The sequence below is a fragment of the Diadema antillarum genome, unplaced genomic scaffold (assembly GCF_040938485.1).
Source record: "Diadema antillarum isolate AM-2024a unplaced genomic scaffold, OU_Dant_1.0 scf00000050, whole genome shotgun sequence".
NCBI classification, from domain to species: domain Eukaryota; kingdom Metazoa; phylum Echinodermata; class Echinoidea; order Diadematoida; family Diadematidae; genus Diadema; species Diadema antillarum.
The window spans coordinates 961,756-987,039 of record NW_027270939.1 but is presented as its reverse complement, the minus strand read 5'-3'; the positions used below and the strand labels follow the sequence as shown (position 1 = coordinate 987,039).

At 37.8% G+C, this 25,284-nt stretch overlaps 1 long non-coding RNA gene across 1 annotated transcript in view; it reads left to right on the top strand.

Moving 5' to 3' along the window:
* Window positions 1-1,586: 1,586 nt before the first annotated feature.
* LOC139715551 (uncharacterized) overlaps window positions 1,587-25,284 on the top strand; it is a 120,434-nt gene continuing 96,736 nt past the window's right edge. Inside the window, exon 1 of the long non-coding RNA XR_011709838.1 lies at window positions 1,587-1,720. This is a non-coding gene — a long non-coding RNA (uncharacterized lncRNA). The remainder of the gene's footprint in view (window positions 1,721-25,284) is intronic.

Below are 25,284 nucleotides of genomic sequence, written 5' to 3'. Positions count from 1 at the left end.
ATTTCATTTATCTACATTTATATAGTTGGAATAAGAGTTAGACAATGGGACATGACATGAAATCGACAGAAGAAAAATCATTCACAGTTGATTTGAAGACCAATCGTTCTGTGTGAAAATGTTGAAATTATATGAATGTCTTGTTTCGACGGACCTGTTGTTGTCGTTGTTGTTGTTTGTTCTTGTACTGGGATAGTGTGCAATTACTCGAAAGTCCAAAGGGCATTTTTTCTTTCAAATTACATGCCTGAATTCTGGAATGATTTAGATGCATTGATGAAGAAAGTACGCTTGTATAAACCAAATTTGGCACACCTCAAATGGTACACGTACAAGTTTGTATAAATTTAAGGCAGCTCTTTTGTGTATGTGTATTTGTGGATGTGTGTGTGTGTGCCTGTCTGTCAATGCTCTAGAAGTACGATACAATCACGGTGTGAACGAGCTGATTGGAGCTGTGATGTACCTGACAATGCTCTTGTTACAGTAATTTGTATCGAAGTTTTTTTTGAGGTATAAGGATACGGGGAATGAAAAGTAACTAAAACCATCTCATTTACACGCGTTTCAGTTGTAGATAATGATTGAGTATATATATATATATATATATATATATATATATATATATATACATATATATATATATAACGTGTATATATATATATATATAACGTGTATATATATATATATATATTTATATATATATATAGGTGTATTCTATCATAACTCATTTACTATATAATTCTCTCTCTCTGTCATCTCATGTTATCTATACAGGGTCCACTCATGCATGGAAATGTCTGAATAAATAGACATCGATTCAGTGCAAATTATAGATTACTTATATTCTCCCATCCCAGTATAGTACCTGCCCACGAGAAATTATTCGCAGTAAATAAAAATGTAATAATTCTGATGATCGACTTCAATTATTATCTGCCCGCATAGTGGTCGTCAACAGAACGATAGAATATAGTAAAGTTGAAATCATTATCCATCGAAGCGAAGTGATTTTGAATAACTGAGGCTATTGTTTGTGTTGGTATTTGTGCATTATTAACTATCGTGGATTCAGTATCTATACTTTCTTCTTGGGTATTGAGCATAATATTAAATGCTGTTTTCTCTCAATTTATCATTTTCAATACCAGATAGGAGCTAAAGCCGCATCACCTTAAGAGGATGGACGATACCTTTGAACTGTGTGCAATGCGACCCTTGAACCAACTAGAATATATTCAGGAATCCACGTCGGCCAATCACAGGCAGCCCTCTCTCCTTCTCGTCTTGGCCTGAACTATATCCACTCGGAGTTTTAAGCGTGTGTGACAAGGCGGATATTTCGCAGACGATCGAAGACGGGAAAAATATAGTCAACGCTTTACAGAGAACAAATTGTGAATCGTCAAGTCGCCTGGAAAATCAGCAAATTAACCTTTGGGGTGTGAAGATTGACGGAAGAAAAAAAGAAACTCACATTAAATGTTGGCTCCTCATGACAGGTGAAAAATGTTTGAAGGAGGGCCGTGAGAGAATCAGGAACGAAATAGTTCCGGATTCGAGCTATTGTGAATTCAATGTAAAAGCTTCTGGGAGTCCCGGCCTCCGTTATTGGAATATCATCGCTGCGGGGATTCGTGGGTAGAGAATGCAGGTGCATGTGATGAAAGAACCGGGAAACATAAAACTCGCGGGAATCGCCATTTTAGAGAAGTCATCGGTAAGTTACACACCATATGTCTGTGTTTTTATTCGCATATGTACTGGTGTTGTTCACTATGGGAACGATTTTCCTTTTTTTATTTTTCTCAGCTTTGTTTGTGTGTGTGTGTGGAGGTGGATTATTTTTCTTGATAATCGTAGAGGCGAATGCTCTTTTAGATTCTTGTCTTGTCTTTTGATTATCCTGCTGCGTATGGATATCTTTAACAACAAATAGCTTATTGTCATAGTCAGCCAGTTCCCCAACCTCTTTTTTTTAATGGCTGGTATATGACTGGTAGACATTTTGGTTTCCTAGCTCTGTCGTCTCTTTTAGTTTTAACAAACGTCATGCATTTACGGGATACTGGATAGGGATGTATATGATGATAAATTATAAATGTATAAAATGCATATATATTATATAATGCATTTCCCTGTACACCCCTACATTCTTATACGAGCGCGTGTCTGCGTATTGATGTGCGTGCGTGTACATCTGTGAATGTACTGGTAGTGTCATATTTCCATCGCTAGATGCTTTTAAAGACTTCCATTTTTCATTAAATCACGCTGAATCGTGACGTTCCGCTGAAACCAGCCTATGTCTGGAATCCTTTAAATAACCTCATCAATTTAAATCATCAATCATCCTGATCGAGTGTCGTCAAAAATAGAAAGAAGGAGTCGATGATCGCACGAGAAGTGGAAATTTGAGAAAATAACTGTCAGAGAAGCATTAGTGGCATATATGGAGAGAGAATAGGGGGAAAAAAAGAAACCCAAGACTATCTACGATCTAATTTCGCTTACAGTCTTTCTGCTACATCATGCTAAATACGTCCTTGTTTCTCTTTGAATTTGCGTTCGTCCTCTTTTTTTTATTCATTTCGAAGAAACAACTTTTTGTCAATAGTACTCCGTAATATCCGTAAAACGTGAGTAAACACACAAGCGGAAATTCAATTCTCTGCTAAAGAGATGGAAATTATCACAATCAATGCCTTTGTTCGAAGATTTAAAGTCCAGTCACCACATATACGAAGTTTCTATCAAAACAGTTAAACAATTCTTTAAAAAGTGCATTATGTGCATTAGAGAAAAAAAAACCACTTTGATAACATGTTTTTTATGCATAAACACACACCAAAATATACATACATACATACATACATACGCACATACACACACACACACACACACACACACGCACACTTTGAAACAAACTGGTTTCCATATGTTTATGTCTTTCGATGTTTTGATTTCAATGTGTGAAATTCCACATCAGTTGAATTGCAGTAAAGGTAATAATACAAAAATTCAAATCAACACTACGATGAGAAGTATTTAACAGAGAACTAGTAGATGAAAAAATATCTAAGAAATAAAAAAATAGAAAAAGTAAATGAATAAGTCCCCTCGGGAAAGATTTCTCATATTCACATGATTACATGTAATAGTTAGGCTGCCTTCATTCGATCTCATATTATTTAAAGGCAAACTTTTGCTTGTTTATTTTCAAAATGGGAGAATTCACCTTATGTGCTTATTGGCTGTCTTTTTTCCGATCGATTTCTTTTGGTAATACATATTTTAATTTCATATGTCTGCCTGAGCATCACCAATCCAACAAAAACTTGTACGACCCTATTTTTCGTGAGGACTCAAAACATGTTAGACGGGTCAACCTATATACTGAGTAGTCAATTTTTGGCTTTTGAATTTCCTAAAAGAACGATTCTTCTTCTAGAAAATGTTTCTACAAAACGAATAAGAAATTGTCTATTATGCAATTTTTCAAGAACAGTTTCTCGGTCTGACACAGGTTTTCTTAGGTTTACGGATGCGGAGCACGAAAAACCCTTTAAACACTCTTCACTTTCAACTCTGATACCATTTGAAAAAAAAATATACTATTGCTTTGAAAGTTAATATTGGTAATGAATAGAAAGTGCTTAATGAGGATGCAAATTTTCTGTTTAGTTTAGTTATCCCTTTACAGCGGTTGCTATGGAGTTTATATCATGTGCTTTGTTCCATTTAATGGACTGAGTACCGCTGGTTTAGCTTGAGCAGACTCTAAACTCCAGAGTGTGTACTTTCTTTCCATTGTTTAGATAGGTTAGAAAAGCGCATTTGTATTGAGCTTTATGTCGTGTTTAAAGGGTGTGGATAGTATCTGATCAGTGGGAATCAGTGGGAATGCTGAGGGATGATTGTTCCAATCCTTGTGGGATTCATTTAAGAGTACATTATATATCTATTGTTTTGTGAAAATTATTTGCTTCAGAATGGTCTCATATTCAATTGATGTGCAGTTTAATGTTTCCAGGTTAGCATGCCTGTACAGTGACGGGGCGATTACAGTTAACAATCGCCCCGTCACTGTACAGGCATGCTAACCTGGAAACATTAAACTGCACATTATTGGAATATGAGACCATTCTGAAGCAAATAATTTTCTCACAAAAATAGATATATAACGTACTCCACAAGGATTGGAACAATCATCCCCTATCATTCCTACTGATTCCCACTGATCAGTTACTAGCCATTCCCTTTAAGCTGAGAATCTGCTCCTTCAGAATCCGTGCTTTATTAGAAATGTATGTCTGGCGACTTTTTGATGGTTTTGTGATGCAAGGCCACGTATTACCTTATTTCGTTAAATTTTTCCATTATACACAATTTTTAATGCAGTACATTGAATCTAATTCATCTACGTGATTTGAAATAAATCCTCATTCTCTCGTTTTCAAGGTCAAGTCAGTTTATCATTTTCATGAGATTAACTCATAGCTTTGACAGGGTTGACGGATTTATAATAGTATTTGACAATTTATCAGTACATGTTATATATAACAGTCATATACCCGCAACTATCCTTACTGTTCGAGAACATCAGGTGACTTATTGTTTGACTATAATTGATGCAATTTCTTCATCAAAAAGAACATGAAGAATCTACATGTTCAGATTAAGCAATAACCTTTATAATGTTTGTACAATTCTAGCGGGTCCTGTTGTGAAAAGTCTAGGAGGTTTCAGAATATCACAGGACTATCGTTAAAATTGTCTTTTGCTATCGGTAGTGTGGAAGAGTTTGATATGATCAAATGGGTGATGTTCGTTGTTCCAAATGTTCCTTATTCCGAGAGACCCAAATTCCGTATTATACCTATAGATGTTTGTGAATCCGAAAATGAAATGCGGTTCGCAAATCCGAACATTTTTTTTTCCTTTTTTTCCGAAGGTTCATTTGTACGCACATTTTTTTTTTTTTGGTCACTTTCAAAATAACAAACCTTCGGAAAAACGAACTGTGTACGACCAAACACATGACGAAGTAATGAAAACAAACAAAACACAGAATACGGTTAAAAGATGTGTTTATGTTTGCGCGCTTTCGCATGAAATATTCATTTTTATGTATGAAAAGAAAGAAAAATGAAATTATCAATCGTAAGTAATGATAGCTCGTTTATTTGTTATTGTTTGCTGTATTCGATTTGCAGAAAGAAAGACGATAAAAGTTATGTTGCTGGTATAGCGAGGTTTGTCATTTCCAGCGTTCCACTTCTATGACCCCGGCGCTCTTAAAGGGGCATTCCAGACAAGTTTCATAATTTCACATCATGTAGTACATGTATAGATTTGTGGAATTTATTGTGCTCCTTGAGCAGAGAAACCAATATCCTGAAAATCTTAAAACAAATTACACTGAACAGTGTTGATGACATAGGAGGCTCACATATTTCAGAAATGTAGTAGTGTAATTCCATTACAATACCACTTGCTTAACAAGTTCACCTGGGTAGAATCTATGCATGCCTTCTTCTTTTGTTCTGCTTCCTGGAGCCCCAACTCATGCATTCTTATGGTGAGGCTGCCCGTCATCATCCTTGTTCATTGCAATTTGTTATAGATTTTGATAACATTCTTATTCCTCATCCCAATCACTATAAATTCTGAAGCTCTGTGTACTCAGTATAACTAATTTGTGCTTGTTTAAAATAATGTAAAAGTCTGAAAATCATCCGGTGGTCTCCTTTAAGAAAAACTCATGGTTTGGTCGAGCGATTTGATTCAGGCTTCAGCGACACCACCAGTGTCAGTTTGCAATACAGGCAGCGCACTACATCCGAAGGCAGATTAGCATGATTTAAGCAGGGACAACAAAATGAATATAATAATATTTTGATCTACTGACAATTTTTGAAATATCGTACATACCTGTACATCAATTTTCCTGACAACAAGTAAGCTTGCCCCACTTGTGCGAAAAGCGAGTGCTTGTGCACTATAATCCTTAGCATTTGTATATTTTAATGTATTCATAGGCAGCAATTTAAATGCAAATATTTTGACTAGACACCAGTAATACACATGTACATCAGTACCGAAATCTACCATACAGCCACTCAGTCATCGGTTTGTTCCTCCACAGGGTGACGATGTCCAATTCCTGTCAAAACGATAGTAGCCACGCAGATATAACCTGCTCTGTTGAATGCATTCCAGAACAAATTAAGCAGAATAAAAATCCGTTCATCTTTCTGTCTCCCTTTCTGTTCGTGGGTGAGATAGATCGTACCAATTATTACGCACGAGAAACTTGTAGCGTCCTTTGTTCGATGTTTTGAATTGCATGATCCAGTGACGAATAGAAAGGAGAGACAAAGGCATTAAAAAAGTGACTAGAAGAATACAGTGAAAGAGAAAGAAAAAGAGTGAGGGGAATACGAGAGAGGGTGTGGGAGAGGGAGCGAGCAGTGACAAGGACTGCGTACACTATGTGTATCATGTCAGTTTATTTTGAGTATTTCTGTAAATGTTTTTTTTCCCCATTTTGATTTTCACAAAATAAACATTATACATACCTGCATGTGTTGAATCCATTTTTCCTCTCCGCTCGAACATGAAATCGTATGTGTATGTGTGTGTTTGTTGTTCCTGAGTGCAGTGAACAAAATACGCGTGCCAATGAGTGTATAATTATGTAAATGTTGTGTGTACACGAACATAGCAGCTCATCATATGAGGAATACTCTAAAATGAGATAAAATCCCACTTTCCTCTGGGGAGCAGAGGACACAACAAAAACGTACCTACGTCCTTTTACTTCTGTCCTTCCATGTTTGACTGTGTGTATGTGTTTATGCGCTGGGGACCTGTATGTGTGCGTGTGTTTAAAGGGAGATGCGATGGGTCTCAAGTTAATGGGTCGCAAGTTAATGACATCGCGCTGCCTTTCTGGATGGACGATATCCTAATGATGAAGTGGTCGAGCGGAATTCACCCAGAATCACCGTAGAGTGTTCGTCTGGGCGGAGCGAGAGTCGTGACCAAAACAGTGATCTCCAGGCTAGCTGGCGGAGCGGTGTCGAAAGAAAAAAAGAGTGGCAAAAGTAATCTGCGAACATGCCTCTCACCCAGATCGACCCATCGGGGGAAACTGTGCTTCGTGTCCTGGCGATCGGCACGTGTGAAACGACAGAGCACGCGTGTAGTCATGTTCAGACAACCACAGGGAAACGCAAGTCGGGAAGTTCCCCTCTTCTCTTTCTCTCATTGCAGAGAGATGTGACACTGACTTCATCGTTGATTATTATACCGCTTGCGACACTTCTTTGTTTCGTCATTGTTCTGTAGCTACCGTAACCCTTATTCTCATAGGTGCTTACGTTGTGGCCTGGATCCTACACAGGATCTTACAGAGTCCTGTGAGGCAATATTCACGGCAACTGAGTTTATTTCTTTGATGTGTTTCATTTTCGTTTGATGGTATAGAGTGACAACTTCTTCTCCTTCGATGCCGATATACTTAAAACCGTAAGGAAGCACACGAGTCATGTAGGAAGAGTTATTTCGTGTTTGTGTTCTTTTCTTTCTGTATGTGGAACTTGTGATCGGAACCAGTACTGCCCTATTTGAGACCATAGACGTCTTTGTGTATACCCGTGGAGTGCATATATGATTTCGAATTTCACTCATTGTGAAAAGTCATCGCTGGCTAACCGACTATTTCGATGTTGGTATTATATCTGTGCAGTACATAATACACGGACCGGCGATGTCCTTAGGAAGTTGTAGAGAAATAGTCAACGTCCTAGCGTTTTAGCAACGGCTGTGTTGGCACAAAAGCGTCGTCATAATAGCTCACCAGGGCCATGGGAGAGTATTGAACCAAACCTAAACGACGCGAGAAAGGAAAACAGCAATTAATTATCTGTGATTTGTGTAAACTTATGTATGTGTCTACTCGTGGATGGATAACAACAAAACCGTGTCCCCGGCGGCTGGCTCAAATCGAGCGAAAGGTAAGACATACACGTACACCAATAAATCACAGTATTACCCCATTCATTTCATTCTTCGTTTTTATGTAAACGGCCAAGTAATGGATGATTGTAAAGGAAACTGTTTTCTGTAGCAGTCTGTGATTGCGTGCATGACCAAACTTGATTCGATTGTGTACATTGGTGTTTTCCTGGTTCCCACGTAAGGAAATCATTTTCCCATTACCCGATGCCCAGGGCCTTCTCTTCAGAGTCCTTCTCCCGTAACCCTTCTGCTGTCGATCAATTTCTTCCTAAGATGGGGTGTAACATCTGAATTGTGTGTATCATGACAAGATCTCAACAAGACTAAACTTGATTTAGCCCAATGTGTTCTGAAACCTGGTGGATATTTTGTAGAATCCATTAAGGAACTGGTAAATATTGACAAGTTAGAATTCTAGGACTTCTTGTTTTCACTTCATGTAACTTTCGAAAGTTTCTGTTTATCAAAATATAATAATAATCAGCTGTACGTTATGAACTATCTGAAATTTTCCGTAGGCCCATTACTTACTAGATGATTATAAGCTAAGAAGATTTAATGCATGACAAATTCAACAGAGACAAATTCAAAATGCCTACGATGTTCAATCCCCACCAGATCTGTACGGCTTCTCACCATGCCGTAATAAATGGTAATGGGATTCGAATATCTTGCAGTTGTCAATCGTATCTTTCGCTCTTTTTCAAGCAATCAGTAGCTCATTAGCGCTATGAGCACGACGGGTAAAAGGGGCGTAGCCATTGTTCAGGAGCACTGTGGTTCAGTGGTTAAGACTCTCGACTTTGAAACGGAGGTCCCGAGTTTGAGTCCTACCTAGTGCTTGTGTCCTCGGACGAGATGTTTTTACCCATGATGTCTCTCTTGACCCAGGTGTTAAGCACGGGTACCTGACACTTCTTGGTGGATAATGTCAGTGCTCTCTGGAATACAGTAGCAATACTTACGAAGCTACACAAGATTAAAGATAATGATGATAATGATAATAATGATATTGATAATAATGTCATTGTCGTTATCATTGTAGATACTTATTATTATATAAAATTGAAAGTGTTATTTTATGATAATGATAATGATGATAAAAATGGTAATATCATAATGACAATAATTACTATTATTGTAATCATTGATAACAATATTTTATAATAATAATAATGATAGAATAATAATGATAATAATAATAATAATTATTGTTATCATTATCATTACTATTATAATTGCCATTACTATCATCACTATTGTAATTACTATAAATATTATCATTATTGTGAAATTATATTCGATTTGCCATACTCGATGACGCTGGGCTGACGTAGTGAATCTAAAGTTCAATATTTCGAATATTTCGAGTCATTTGGCAGTGAATTTGATGAAATGTGGCAGAAATAATATCTATAATTTCAAAATTTTGTCGCTGAATCATCATAAGGACACCGACGTCTACAATCATCATCATGATTTGACTATAAATATCAGCATCCAGTCCAAGGTCGGCAATTGCAGCACTATGATAACTATCTTCTGTTTTAATCAGATATATTTTTAGCACATGCTGCAAAACAGAATTTTGAAAACATATTTTTCTTACGAATTAAAAAAAAACACCGTATCATCTTGGCCCAAATAAGCGTACCCCACTGTGAAAACAAACACGCAACCAACCACAAAATATTTATTAATAGAATTGCATCGAGGGTGATTCTACGGTGAAGCTTGATTTTTTCGTCAGTGAAGTTTTGTTTATCCTTACCGAACGTCGCTATTGTTTGGCGTTCACCTGTTTAGAAGCTATGTACACAGTTAATAGAAAGATTCTTGTTGCTGGCTTTATTTTCCAACGCTTTAAACACCTGTCGTTTTTGAATGACCATATTGCGGTGTATCCTGGGGGCACGTTTTCCGCAGAAGAGAAGTGTACACAAAATTGTTATCAATAACACTGCTGATTATTAATATTGCCCCATAGGCACACTTTCTCCAAGCAGAGGTTACATCGACTGCCTCATTTATTAATACAACGGATACATCCTTGCTTGCTGGAGGAAGGGGGGTGGTGAAAGGGCATCAATTTGGTCATTATATTGCAACAATGCGTCTATGATTTCTTCGTTATGCTACGTATTCATGCGATACTGTGTCGTGCCGTTGGTTAGAAGAAAACTCTACCCCACGTTAGAAGTGAATATTGAAGAAAAAAATGATAAAGTACGTTTATTACAAAGAACAACATAAATTCCATTATAATCTAATCAATGAAAAGCAGAGTTAGCCGAATTTTCATATGGCTTCATGAAAGAATTGATGTCGATTACAGTCAAACTATATGGAAACTGAAGAGATACAAAAGTCTTCCATTGGTTTTTGTATGAGATAATGTAATTATCAATCAATTTGCCAGTTATAATGTATATGAAATTGTTTCAAAGACATCATTATCAGGGGCCGCGGAACCGAGAGAGCAGGGGATGCGGGTCGGGGCTGCAGCCTCATTCCACTCCCACACACATCATCTCTCAGCCCCCCCCCCCCCCCCCCCACACACACACACTGAAAAAAAAAATGATTACTATATCATTACAGTCTAGAATAAGTGGATACAGTTTTTATTTCAAATGCATGTCTGTACGAGGGCATATTCATTGAATGCATAAGATACAGGTTCATCTGAGAGTTACCAGGCGGTGGCATTATTTTAGTTGTCTAAGTTGCATTTGTGTATGATTGTGATAGATGTAATGGCTTTGTGAGAGAATATAACATTTTAAACACTATGATCTACTGACCTGTTAGACAGGACAGGTACACTCACTACTCTGCTTGTTTGATTAACTCTATATCGCTAGGGTCGTCTTCATGATGCACAAGTTTGCAACATTAAACCGGATAAAAAGCAGGTTCGTGGCACGAAGTTTGAGAAATAAAGATGCTTTACAATGCATGAGTTTGCACGATTAAAGACTAGAATCAGGTCCGTGGCACGAAGCTTGAGAAATAAACATGCTTCACCGTGACCGTATTCTAGTATCGCGTAGTGATTCAAGCAGCGGGGATCGATTAGTGTCACTCGGCTGCCGACGGGCTTCGCTGGACATAGGTGATTGCGCCGTACTGTACTGTCCTCACCTTGTTTTTTACCCCCCCCCCCCTCCTCCTCCTCCTTCTCCTCCCCCTTTTCCTCCTCCGGAGAAAAGGCAAAACTCGGTCCAATATTCAATATTAGTACATTTTCTATCAACAGCATGTAATGATGAGGAATACATACTAAAATTTCCCCCTAGTATAGGGCGTCATAACTAAGTCTTGTGCCAACCAACCGCCACCTTTGGATGGAAGATACTATACGCATTTATGCCAAATTTACATGCAAAACCTGCATGCTACAATGGAGCAGACATAATAATGATAAACATGTGAGTAAGCAGCTGAAATACACATTGCCATAATCTAGACATTTGAGAATGGAAAGAAAATACTGCTCATCCTATAGCAACGATCTTCATGTTTATGTATTTATCATTTTCCCTCCGAAGTGCGCGTGGACGTCTATCGTCTCCCGGAAGCTCCTTCTTGTAATAACTACAGATCTATCAAATTAATTTGTAATTTGATTGCTGGCACATTACTCTGTTATGTTAGCATGTTTGCTTCTTCAGCTCTGTCCACATGCTTTTGTTAGGCTGGTGGAAGGGGGCGCCATGATACACGTACTAAGTGAATCTACTTATTGACGTCGGAGTCGTTGTTGACATCCGTTTAACGTCATTTCAGTCTCATTTACGATCAAATGGTGTAAGTCCTATCAATTCACATATTTCATTTGATTCCAAACTGTTGATACTAGAAAAGAAATGAAGTCTAATATAGTCAATGTCTTCTAATGCTAGCGGTCTCCATCTCAATTGCATTTATCAACCCAAAGGCTGATGCATGCTTGTCAAAGCCACATTATACGTACACCAATCCATGAAACCTTCTCAGTGTAAACTTTTCGATGTATGTCATTGGTAAAAAAAGAAGAAGACAACAAAAACAACCACAAAAGCAAAGAAGAAGAAGAAGGTCTTCGACTCTTGTTACTCATTATTATATCATAGCAATCAAATCTCAGTTCTAGAGTTATGATTATGACTTTTTACCGGAAAGTACACTGACTGTATACTTTCGTAGGTGGCTGAAATGTTATGTGGGACCATTTATATACATTTTAACATATACAAAAATCTGAAATCATTCAAGTTCTAGTTCAAATTTATTTGTATTCCCATAACAAAAACCCAGAGAAAATTACATGCAATGTATAAGCAGAACATATTTGTAATAGTTTCAAAAACGTAAATTAACAAAATACATGTGATAATGAGCAACAAAATGAAGAAAACATAATCATGCATTGTTGTATATACGTATGGATAGTACGTATTGAATAAGGACGGGAATGGAAATGGAGGGTCCCACTATGAAGCAAAGCTTGTACCATATTGGACCCTCAGAAAAATACATAAGAGAACGAATAAGGAATTAATAAAACTACATCAGGACCCTTGTATTCATGATTGAAGAGATCTCGGTCAAACAAGGTAAAAACATAAATGACAATTAAAGATGCACAAAACAAGAGTATAAGAACATATACAAAATGATAAAGTCCAATGTATCTGTTCATTTTCTGTGATTTTGTTGGCTTTTTGTGTATACATTTCCATTGCTGATTGAAAAAAATATTAATAGTGCGGTCTACCAGAACTAAGACTATATGCACACACACACACACACACACACACACACACACACACACACACACACACATCTATATATATATTATATGTATATATATATATATATATATATATATATATATATATTTATCAGATCAAAGACGAATATAAGAACGGGGCAAATATTGTATTTCTTTGTTTGTTAGTTTGTTTGATTTTCAGAAAAGCCCACACAAGCTTTGTCTTTCAATGGGTCACTCCTTTTTTCTTTATACACTACATATTGTTTAATCTGTTTATAGTACTTTGCAGTCCAACGCCTTCATTATTCCTTATTACGATAAAGAGTGAAGTACGTTATGTCTTGTCGGAAAATGGGGGGAAAAAGAAATTCAATTTGAATTGGATTGCCTGTGCCGGTGACGGCATGAGACTTAAGCGAGTCGATTTTTGTATTCAAATATGCGACATATCTGTGGATGAATTTGTGATCTCTTTTGTCCACACTAGGATATTGGCTTACACCTTGACAAAATTATTCACGGTAGAGGTTGCCACGCTATCTAATCGAAGGTCACTGCTTTTTGAATTATGCAATGTAGCGAAATGAATCAGCCCATTTACAAAGTGGATAAAACGAAACACTAAATGGTTCATCAATCGGTATTCCTGCCTTGTGTTGACCCTTCCTACATTGTCTATTGCAGCGAGTTGATGAAGCGAGCTCGTTGAGGTCTTTGTTTGGTCACAAGGGCAGCTCCATTTTATGGGAAAATCGCTTAGATAATGACGTGATGATTTAAACGTTGATTGAAATGGTAATTATAATACTTATGACAATGAATATCATAGCAATAATGAATGTTTAAAAGGTAATATACATCACATGGCGTATACCTGTGTGTTTGTGTGTGAGTGTTTGTTTGTATGTTGTCTTGAAATCATGGATATTGTCGTAATTTTAGCTGACTATACTTTTACCGAAAAGAAACGAACAATTATGAAAAGGTCACCAAAAACGTATTAATCATATAGCGTAGTCATTATCAAACCAATTCCAATTTGCGGATCAGCGTTTGATGTATCTCACCGTTTCGTTTCTTTTCATCAAACTACCCTTTCATGGTTATTTGCGCCCGTATTTTCCTAAATGTCAGAAAGGATAGCTGCGGGGGGGGGGGGGGGGGGTCTTACAGAATCTTCAGTGACTCGCAAATGATTTGGAGAATCGCAATTTGCAAGTAAACAAGGATCTGTGCATTTACTAAGCAACTAAGCTTTTGCAACTAAGCTTTTGTGTAAAATGCCGCATATCATTTCATTTTTGTGTTTAGGGCCTTCGTTTTACTGAGTCACTGTAGAATGTGTAAAACTGTGTGCAAAGTAAACAGCACGAGATTTTTTTATTTTCCTTTTAGAAAGGCATGTCTTCACGCTCTTGTCTGTTTCACTTTCTCTTATTTCCCTTATACCATGAATTGATAGTATCAACAAGTGTCAACATCTGACTTAACCATTTTGTATTGGTTAATCATTATATAACCAAGAATAAACATTTACCTAAACCATTTTGTATTGGTTGATTAATTCATAAACAATTATCAACATTTAACTGAACCATTTTGTATTGGTTATTGATTATTGTTCATTTCTATTTTGACACATGAGCGTAGTAATCCCATTTTCAGTCTTTTGGAAGAATTTACGATCAATATCAACAACTTTTGTTCATAGCTCCAGTTTTGCACTACACTAGAGAGACCATAGTTGTACAAATACGCCCACAAGCTATAACGTCATTACTCTACGCTGGGTGACTTTCTTACAGATTATTGTGTAACAAACCGAAACAATTTTCATTTTTTGAATTTCTCCAAGAAGTGCCATTAAGTATATAGTAAAGTTATGGAGGTTCTTGCCCTTTGAAGTGGTCGTTACTTTCCAAATGGTGCTGATTTTTTTGTGTGTGTTAGTTTTGGTCAACCTTCAAACAACTTGAATGCTCCTACTTTCCAAATGGCACTACAAAATTTCTAACACATTTTATGACATAATGAGACGACAAATGTTTACGTTGATATGGGCCAACATCTTAATCAGTTGCAATAAAAGAACAACTCCAGGCAAGAATTCATTAATTTGAATGAAGTGACAAACTTTCACGTTCACTCATCCACCTTGAATGACAGTGTAAATATCAATCATCATATTGAACATAAGTTCTCAAACGGCTTAAGTCGATGACTGGACCTGGTATGTACTTCTGCCTTATCCCTCGTTAAATTATTGCTCTTCCCACACCTAGCTACTAGAAACAAAACAATTCGACTAAAAAGGCAAACGTTGACAACTTTTCCGAATCACCAGAAGAAGATGATGATGCGATTACAAAAGAAACTCTGAACAACTTTACAGATCGAAGTGCTGGCTGTAAATCTTCAATGCACGCTATATAGCCCATTGAAGATTTCTTCTGAATACTTTATACTTGATCTAGACACCTTCATGATGAATGGAGAATGATTCAAGTGGAAATAATCGTACAGGATGACACAAAATGTGTAAACCGTAACCGTAGTGCACATTTGCCGAATGAAAATGACATAAACTAACAAGTATAGGCCTATGTGTACTGATGCCCATTCAGGATTTTGTTCATTACTGGGAGGACGGTCGTGTGAATCTGGTTTGTTACCTTGAGAAACCTTTAGATGGTTAGAGTACACATCGCTTCGTATTATGACGTCGCATCGGTCACGATATCCATGCTGGAGAATGTAGGCTAATGGATATTGATGGCCGAAGACAAGCGAGACTCTTGAACTCGAAAACAAGGGTGAACTTTCACTTTCCCAGCATATTGTCACCTTTCACGAACGCTGACATATTTGAAGATTTTTTTTTTCTTCTTCTGAAAATAAAGATTGTGAGCAAGTGGTGAAAGGGGGAGATGGTAGAACGAGAGAAAGAGAGAGAGAGAGAGAGAGAGAGAGAGAGAGAGAGAGAGAGAGAGAGAGAGAGAGGAATAGAGCAGTGATGCACACAGTTTAAAGATTTTATCACACCAGTACAGCATGCACAGTGTGCGTCTACGTGCAAGACGACACACCCGCCCAGCCCCAAGCAACCCATGAGTGAGCGAATAAATACTTCTCTGTTATGACAACTAAACTGTCTGGAGGAAACCTCGCTAATCCCTCCACTAAGTGCTTGATTGATGCGCCTGAAAACAATTTCATATTTCCAATTGTTCTTCCTCATAACACGACCCCATAATGCCTGCCTGACATCAACATTTCTCCCGATATTTTTTATTCTTTTTACTTGCTCCCGTGTCCGCGCGACCCCGGGTATATATCTTCTTTGTTGACTTTCAGTGGATCGTGTGATTCTTGAGTTGCGATGTCACAGTAGCTTTCCCACTGGTAAGATTCACATGTCGCGTTTGCACCCATTCTTTGGGTGTCATAAACGGGAGAAAGGCTCGCACGGCGTTTAAAAAAAAGTAACCAATTTGAATTCAAATACATTAAACAATTTCATAATTGGGAAGAGTATTGTCCTTAAAATTGTGTAGCATCTATTTCAACTGAAACTCAAAGTGTCGCAAAGCAATACAAAGAGTTCAAGTACAATTTCGTGAGGTAATATTTCCTGGGGCTCAAAATGATGCTTTTAAAATGTTATTTTTTGTTGCTTGATTTTTAAAATCCTCTCTTTCTCTTTCTGATTTCTACCTGGGTGTGATTGCAAATACTCAACCTTTCATTGACATAAATCTATGCGTTGAATAAAGATGAATGAAGGGATTAATTGAAAAACTTTGAAGACTTGAAAAAAAGTCATAAGAAATATTGTGATGATGGTCGATAATAGTCACAGATAAAAAATTAGCCCCTTCTAGATAAAATCAACTTTTTACTTTTCGAAAAAAAAATTAAACGCAAACTATGTACATCTTTCTAACTCAAATCAAGATGGACATCAAAATGGACTTCTTCCGTGACATCTAACTTATCAAGTCCTAGGGAATGTATTTCTCCAAAGAAAATATCATCCTGTTCTCCTTGAATGGGCGCCTCCGAGAATGAATAGATTGTAGTGGTTGAATGAATACGATGTGCATAAAACCAATCAGGAATCGTGCCAATACTTGTCAATTCCAAAGAGAAACAATAGAGAATGAATAGATTGTAGTAGTTGAATTGATACGACGTACATAAGACCAATCAGGAATCGTGCAAATACTTGTCAATTCCAAAGAGAAACAGTACCTATAAACGTTTAGAATCATATAGATTAAACGATAGATAAGAACAATACCAAAGACTTGAAATATTGCAACAGACGAAAATAATATCATAATATTTGAAGAGTTCAGAGAACAGAGGGTAATATCTACTCTGCTATGTGATACACTGACAAGAGAAAAACCAAAATTGTGATATCTAAAAGAATGCAGCACCTCATCATAAACATGCGGTTCCTGAGATTTGACGGGTTAGTGTTCTTCTTAATGATTTGTGAAATCGCTGCAAAAACTTTTGACGGTATTTATAGTGTATAGTGTAGTTGTGTGGCATCGTTTTGATTGCTCAATCAGATTTATTGATGTCTGTCACAAAAGAAAAATCAGTGAAATTCTCACATCTCTTATCTATACATGAAAAAAAATTATTTTCATTCTTCTTTATTTTTATTAACCAGACATTGTGATATAAAGATACCGTTATATATTCTCCAACTGATACTATTATGCAGTTTCACCTGCTTTGTTCAGTTATTTTTGACCATTGCCTATATGCCAGTCTACTATATGTCGCAATCTTATTTTCGTGTCTCAGGTTGCTTTCTCCTTCCCTCCTTTTTTCTTGATATTACTCTTTCCATTAGTAATATACCTCACTCCAAGTCCATTCGCCTGTCAAAAATTTCTCATTTAACCGCCCTAAGTGCTAACTCTCTATCCTCTCACTATAGCAAATGCTTCTTTTTTTTTTGATCGCAGTAATTTCTACAAGGGAAAAAGAAGAAGTAATTCTCACGTCTTCCCCCTAAAATCTCCAACCCCTCCTCCATCGCTCTTCATACATGTTCATCGATAATGTGCAAGGCGGGGTATTTTTCTACTTGTACACTCTTGTTTTCCACTTCCCATGGGGGAACGATACTTCTCTACCACGCCTCGCCTCGCTTGCATCAAGTTGTAAGCTGCCAAAAATATGAGCAAATCTTTAAGAGTCCGGTTATCGTGTTACCACTTCAAGCGTGTTGTTCTTGACGGGTCACTGCGACTATGTGTGTATTATTCCACCCTTGGTCCCACGCCATGATATCCAGCGCGTGCCCTCTCGTGTGTATGCAGCATGACCTCACAACAGTGATAGCAGACTCCTGTTTTCCGCCTTACACAAATATCGCAGCGATATAGAAGAAGGAGGAGGAGGAGGGGAGATGTAGCGTTATGTACTTTCATACTTGAGATTTGAAGCTTACACGTCTTGTGTTACCTCTGCCGCATTAGCCGATTTACCCAGTCTGGCCCAACCTCAAATAGTATCACTCCTAACCTACCATACCTTCCCCACCCCTATATTTCTCTTCCATTTCTGTTCTGAAGTGTTTTGAGTTTGAAGAAAATTTTTCATAAAGTTATCACAGATAACATCTTATCCTCTTGATTGTTGCAAGAAGAAGAAGAAGAAGAAGAAGAAGAAGAAGAACAACAACAACAACGCAACAATTCCGCACTCACGCATCGTTACGAATAATTAAAAATGTTCATAGGAGGGAGTCATGGTTGGCTTCCCATTGTTGGATGGAGGTTTGCTTTGATGATATTAAACTCGTGGTACTCTCGTGGAATAAATCTGGTGCGAAAAGGATGGAATATTGGAAACCCACCAGAGTAAAAATTAATTAAATAATTGAAATGGTCCATGCACAAAAGATCAGAATATTCCAATTAATCAAAAATCTGCCACTACTCCGCAGAGCTACAGCTACATTGGCAACTGCAGAAGGATAACAAAGTCCATCGAAAAGATAATGCTTATGCTGATGTTTCATTCAGCACACCTGCGAGATTTTGATGTTTGGCAGGTAGTTGACAGGAGTCCTCCAAAAAAGCCGAAGTCCTCGATTCCTTCATCCTCAATTCCTCTTGAGAAGGTACCATGTAGATATTAGGGAGCTTTAGATTTTAGACGCGCGGACGTTCAGGGGGAAAAATAATATGGAAAAAAACATGTTCTGAGCGTGCGCAGAAGCGTGCGTCAACTTGACCCGCCCTTCTGCGCACGCTCAGAACAGGTTTTTTTCCCTTTGAACGTCCGCGCGTCTAAAATCTAAAGCTCCCTATTACCATCCTGGAATTCTATTCATCATACAGACAGAACTGACAGGATTGATCTGTCACATGGATATGACCACGCCCACTCCATGCCACTCACCCCCCTTTTTTTTTAAAGATACTTCCTTCATCAAGTCATACTGGTCCTTGTAAGAGAAATGTGGATTGAGTGTAATCAGCAATATTAGTAGAACACATCAGTGAAAGTTTGAAGAAAATCGGACAATTGATGCAAAAAATTTGAATTTTGGAGTTTTGATGTTGGAACTGCTGGATGAGGAGACTTCTGAAGGTTATGACGTTATGTGTGGACAACATATAGAGAAAATATAAAGGGAATTCCCCAAAATATAATTTTTCATGAAATTACACATTCCATCAACATGATACTGACATATGTTAAGGGTAGCAATTATTCCCCCTGCTTTCTGAAAGCGGTTAGTCAAGTGCTCTTTCATTATGCTAGAAAAGTGGTTTTTTAAGGGATGGTGTAGTTTCGGTTGAGATGATGGATTAAGATTTTAACCTTTTTTGGGACATGAGTAGAAACCACTTATTAAATTATGTTAATTAAGAGCATCCAATATTACAAGAGGAATTCAAAGTTTATTTGATGAAAATCAGTTTTTAAATGGCTGAGATATGCTTTCGCCGTGCTTTCGCCGTCGCTGCGCCCCAACTATGGAACAAGCTCCCCTTGCACATCAGATCTTCACCCTCGCTAGATACGTTTAAGACCCTCCTGAAGACACATTTAATGAAGACAATATAATTTGAATTTCCAATGATCTCGTATTTCTCTATGTTACCCTTTTTTTCTATTTTTGTGTGTATTATATTAAGTAATGTAAATTATTGTAGAGTTTGTAGTTATGTTGAATGATATGCAAGATTATGTTTCGATATGATTATGATATGTGTAAGGCGCTTAGAAACCATGTATTAAGCGCAGTAAAAATGCTAATTATTATTATTATTATAGATATCCAAAGAAAAAACACAAACACAAAAACACAATGTAAAACAAAGTTGTCCTTATAAAATGTGGGTCCTACCTTCTATTAGGACCTCTGTTTTTGGATATTTCAGCCATTCCAAAGCCATTTTTCATCACATTTTAAACTTTGAATTCCTCTTAGAATTGTATGTTCTTTATATTTCACAAGAGTTTTGTTTTATCATGCCATAGAATAGTTGGAAACCTGAAGCCCCATTTCAACCAAAACTCTGCCACCCCTTTAACGGAGCTCTGCGACATTGCAACCGGTGACAGTAACGAGGGATGAAGATACGGGTCTGGGTTAAACACATGATCAATAGGTCGGAGGAAAACGAGTGTTAAGGTTAGGGAAGGTGTACAGGTATGAGTTATGGTGTACAGTTGGGGTTGGTGTACAGTTAGGTTATGACAGTGAACTATCTGCGAGAGCAACCAGTTGGCATTGTGGATCACGTGATTGAGTTGTATGTAATCACAGAGCAACACTGACATCGTCACCATGTTTTGCTGGATTCAAATCTTCATTCACTGATTCATAAACACAATCATGTAACCTATTTTTTTTTTCCCCAGGACCAGAGGGAACGAGTCGCGATGAGCAAAGGAATATGTTTTACATCTTGAAGATGAAACATAGGACATGAATCGCTTCTGCATATCTATACATCATCCGTGTGTGCCCAACGAAAACCACAAACTCTGACATGCGTCGCACAATCAGTTACGTATCTGAAATACATTCATGCATGAATGTGAAGACAGTCGCGATAAATCTCCCGCAAAATGGAAAGCGCGCAAAACCCATCCGGGCGATGTGACCGTTAATCATTGCCAAGGTAAAAGTGCATGGGATGGGAGAGTGCAATCGAACAGTTGAGCATGACAGACTGCTGGAATGAAAGTCTAAATTTTTGAACTGCCTCCATACGGAGCTGGAGCAGGTACTTTGAACATGCCGAGTTTGCAATAAAGCACTCATAGAGACAATTTCTTGATAGCCCATTAGCAAATTGAACCGAGGCTAGATGATGAAGGAATCACGTCACCATGGCAACCGATACATTCGCGCTCGGTATTTCCAGTAACCGATCCTCATGATTGTGTCTATGCACACATCGCACGCTCGCTTTGATGGGTAAAAACCTAAAGATTCTTGGCCTATAGATCTATAGCTTTCTACTCTTGTTTACTAATCTACAGACTTTAATAATGTTCTGTAGAAACCATCTACTGGTTTGAATCAAATTACGGGTAATGCATGTAGCTTTTTCAACATCAGATATCATAATATTTGCGGTCCAGTGGTTGGAAAGCTGTCGGATTAGGAAAAAACGCGAGGCCAAAATGAAGGTTGTACTATATGAAAACACTGAACATAACTATGATAAAAAATGCAGCGGTGAAAAAAAAGGGTTTTATCCTCTGACTGACCTACTTCTATAAACAAAACTAACCACAACAAAATACTTATTGTTATTTGATAATAATTGAATAGTTGTGAGAAGGATATTATGTCTTATACTGTATAAATAATATTAAAAAAATGTTCAAACTGTACATACTATACGCCAATCGTATAAATTTCCTGATATGGATTATATCCGTTGACAAAAGAGCTTTCATATCATATTTGTCATTCTCTTCAACAATTCTTCATAGGGTAAGATATTATGGACTGAAATGAAAATGCAAGATATTTATAGAATTCACCATTTTGTTGTCATTGGTAAATAGAAGCGTGTGTATGATTATGATAACGGTATTGATGTGCAAAACACCGACTTCCTGTAATGTATTATTACCTCTATAACTCGTGTATTGATGCAACAGCAGCATAGGGAATTCTTTTGTATGCTTAGCAAGAAACATCACATTACAAATGGGCACCATATCACCTTATCATCACACTATGATAAGATGATATCTTATCATCACACGATTGTAAAAAAAACCCCCATCAAAACGGGGAATAAGGTATTATAAAAAGAAACATTTGGTTTGGTATATTCTTCGACCACCGAAGTTATATACTGTGTTTGAAACAAGCAGCTAAGGCTTAGAGGAACAAAACGCTCGCACTTTTTCTGCTCTTCTAATCTTCTTTCACACACTTAAGGAAAAAAAAACCCGCATTCTCAGTGGCACACAGGACTCCACATGATATTCAGTCAAATACAATAATCATAATGGCAAATAAAATGCAACGCCTTCTAAAGAGAGACGGAGAACTCATATATCAACAATGACTTTAGCTAGAAAAAAAGGGGGACTAAAAAGGAATGTTTGCTCGCATGGCTGATAATTTTATTTTCCGAGGGTATTGCACTATCGCATGAATTTTCTGGGCAGTCAGTCGTAGGCAAGACGAAAACGCGCCTTACATCTCTCGCTTCCAACTCCCCCCTTTCCTCCCCCTTTGTGTGCATATATGCTTTACCTTCGGAATCAGCGTGTGTCGCATCATTTGCTCTACGTTTAGAGATATCAACGCTGGTTTCTTACACACTTCATGAACCTCTCGGAAAAAAGGAGAAGAAGAAAGAAAGGAACAAGAAAAAGAAAAGTTAGTACGAGGCACAAACAAAGAGCTATTTTTGGGAAGTAGCGTGTGGGCTGATATGCCCTAACGCAACGGGATTTTTTTCCCCTCCTGATCTCACTTTTCTCGTTCTCTCGACTTTAACAATATCTCAAGGCAGTCGTACTGCTTTGATGCGAGGTAAATTCCAACAACATTGTCCCATTTTCGTCCTGGAGGTTGGCATGATGTATAAAATGGCCTTTGCACCCATCTGACAGGGGGATTTGTGATCCCTCCATTCCTACGAGGTATAGAAAAATATCCCCTTTTTTATTGTAATCACGACAATTTCCTTTTAAAGTTCACATGTCTTTACTTTTTTATAAAACATTTGTTTATGATTAAAATCTGTCGATGACAGTCGTAAAAATCAACTTTCCTCCATGAAATCACAACTTTGCTATCCGGCCGCAAACCCACGTGAAAGAAGGTTGAGACGAGAAAAGCAAGTGGAATGTGTGAACTTTTTTTCTCACTTTAAGATTCCTTCATATAGCACCCGCCAAAGTTCGTTTAGTGTGCCACCGATGCTTACAAGGAATACAGTGTTGCATGTTTTTTTAATTTATTTGTATTCTTTTTGAACAAAAGAAAAACAAAGCTGACATATACTTGTGACTTTGATGATATAATTAGTCTGTAATTCACAGCTATGGCATAAAGTTTTGCCGCTCAAAGTCACCCCAATATGTTATGTTGTTTCCCTTCGTTTGCTTTAAAAAAACATGTACCAACAGGGATAGTGACCGAGAAGACAGTAGTTCAGTAATTGGAATAATGATTCATAAAAGTTGATTACCTCCGAGAAGAATGACACTCGATACGCACCTCATGCACCAAGCCACCAATTACACAATTCGCTCTCAATACGTGGAAAAAAAATGAAGTGAAATGAACTTTTTCCCTCGTCACTCAGCCCTGTGATGCCTTTCAAAGATATAGCTGATGTGATTAAAAAAAAAACAACTCTAAATGCTGCACATGATTATAGAAAGTAAGGACATTTTAGGCTGGGTTCTGACTGAGTCTCGGAACAGTACTTTTATCCAAACCACACGATTTACATGCAGCCACCTTTCAAACAGGGAGGTTAAACTTTCGTGCTTCATCGACAACACAGGTGCGATGACCGTACCGCGAAACGGGCCATGTAATGGACAAGCTGCGATTTTCATCCCATGTAGTCAAACACAAAGTGATGGATTGACGGCTATCTATCAAGAGAAGGCCTCGGAAACCAGCTGGACTCCAGCTTAAAATGGCAGCACGCTATCTCGACGAGGAAATGGCGCATTTTGAATGAAGATTGAATGGAGATTGAATGAAGATTGAACGAAAGGGTGATCTGGGGAGGAAATGACAGTGGTGGAAGGGACGGCTGCTTACACGGTTTCTGCAGTGTGCATGCTTTTGACACATTGTCACGTAACCAACTTTAATGTGATTGATGTTTGCATGGTTTATATCATGTTTGCCTATGTTCACTTTGTCAAAAAGCATACAATTTATGTCTATAGTGAAAGAAATTGGCAAGAAAAGTAAGAGGCAAACACAAACACACACACACACACACACACACACACACACACACACACACACACACACACATATACACACAAGCACTAGCCATCCCTCAACCCCCCCCCCCAAAAAAAAAGAACATGTCCATACCATGTATGTAATTAGAACAGTTATGATTATGACTACACAAATAGCAAACATTGGGTGTCCACTCGTGAGCAGGAGAAAGGAAGGGGGTATGAATTAAAACCAGAAAACTTTATTTCTAGCACGAGCTTTGTAATTCGTTAGACTTTTAATAGGGGTGGATCTAGGAATTCTGTAAAAGGGAGCACACGATCCTGCCCCATTTTTTCTTTTTATTTCTTTAGTTTTAACAAGAAATAAGGGGGGGGGGGCGCCCGGTGATCCCCGCCTGGATCCGCCACTGTTAAAGTTGGTGCTGAGGAAGAAGAAAAGAAGACAAAAAGATTGGTAATCATGATGATAAACATAGTAATAACAATACGGGGAAGAAGAAGAAAAAAAAAGAAAAAAAGGGAAAGGAAAAGAAGAAGAAGAAAAGGGAGAGTGAGAGAAACATAGGAGGAGGAGGAAGAGGAGGAGGAGGAGGAGGAGAGAGATCGAGAGAGAGATGAGGCGCGAAAAGACTCTGGTAGTCTGGGAATCCAGACGGACTGTCAGATTTTGCACATGTCCCGATCTGTAATCGCGGAGGGTCTGACTAGCCGAGGTCATGAGGCATTTATTAACAAGCGGGGTGCCCTGGCACGGAGGTGCAAAGTACTTGTTTCAATCGATGATGGATCTAAATCGATAAAGGAAGAAGGCTCGAAAAAGGGGGTATAGAGGTCTAGCTCGCTCACAAACAAACACCTTTCTTCAACAAACTCAACTCCCGTTTCTGTAACAATCTGTTTTCTCTTCAGCAGCTTTCATTTGCCCTCATCGCCTCTGTAAAACTATGCAAACAAACGAACGGCCCAGCGAACAAACGAACAAACAGACAATAAACAAGGCCCTGTGGCTTGAGCTGGAAAAGTTATCATCATTTGTTCCATGAACATCA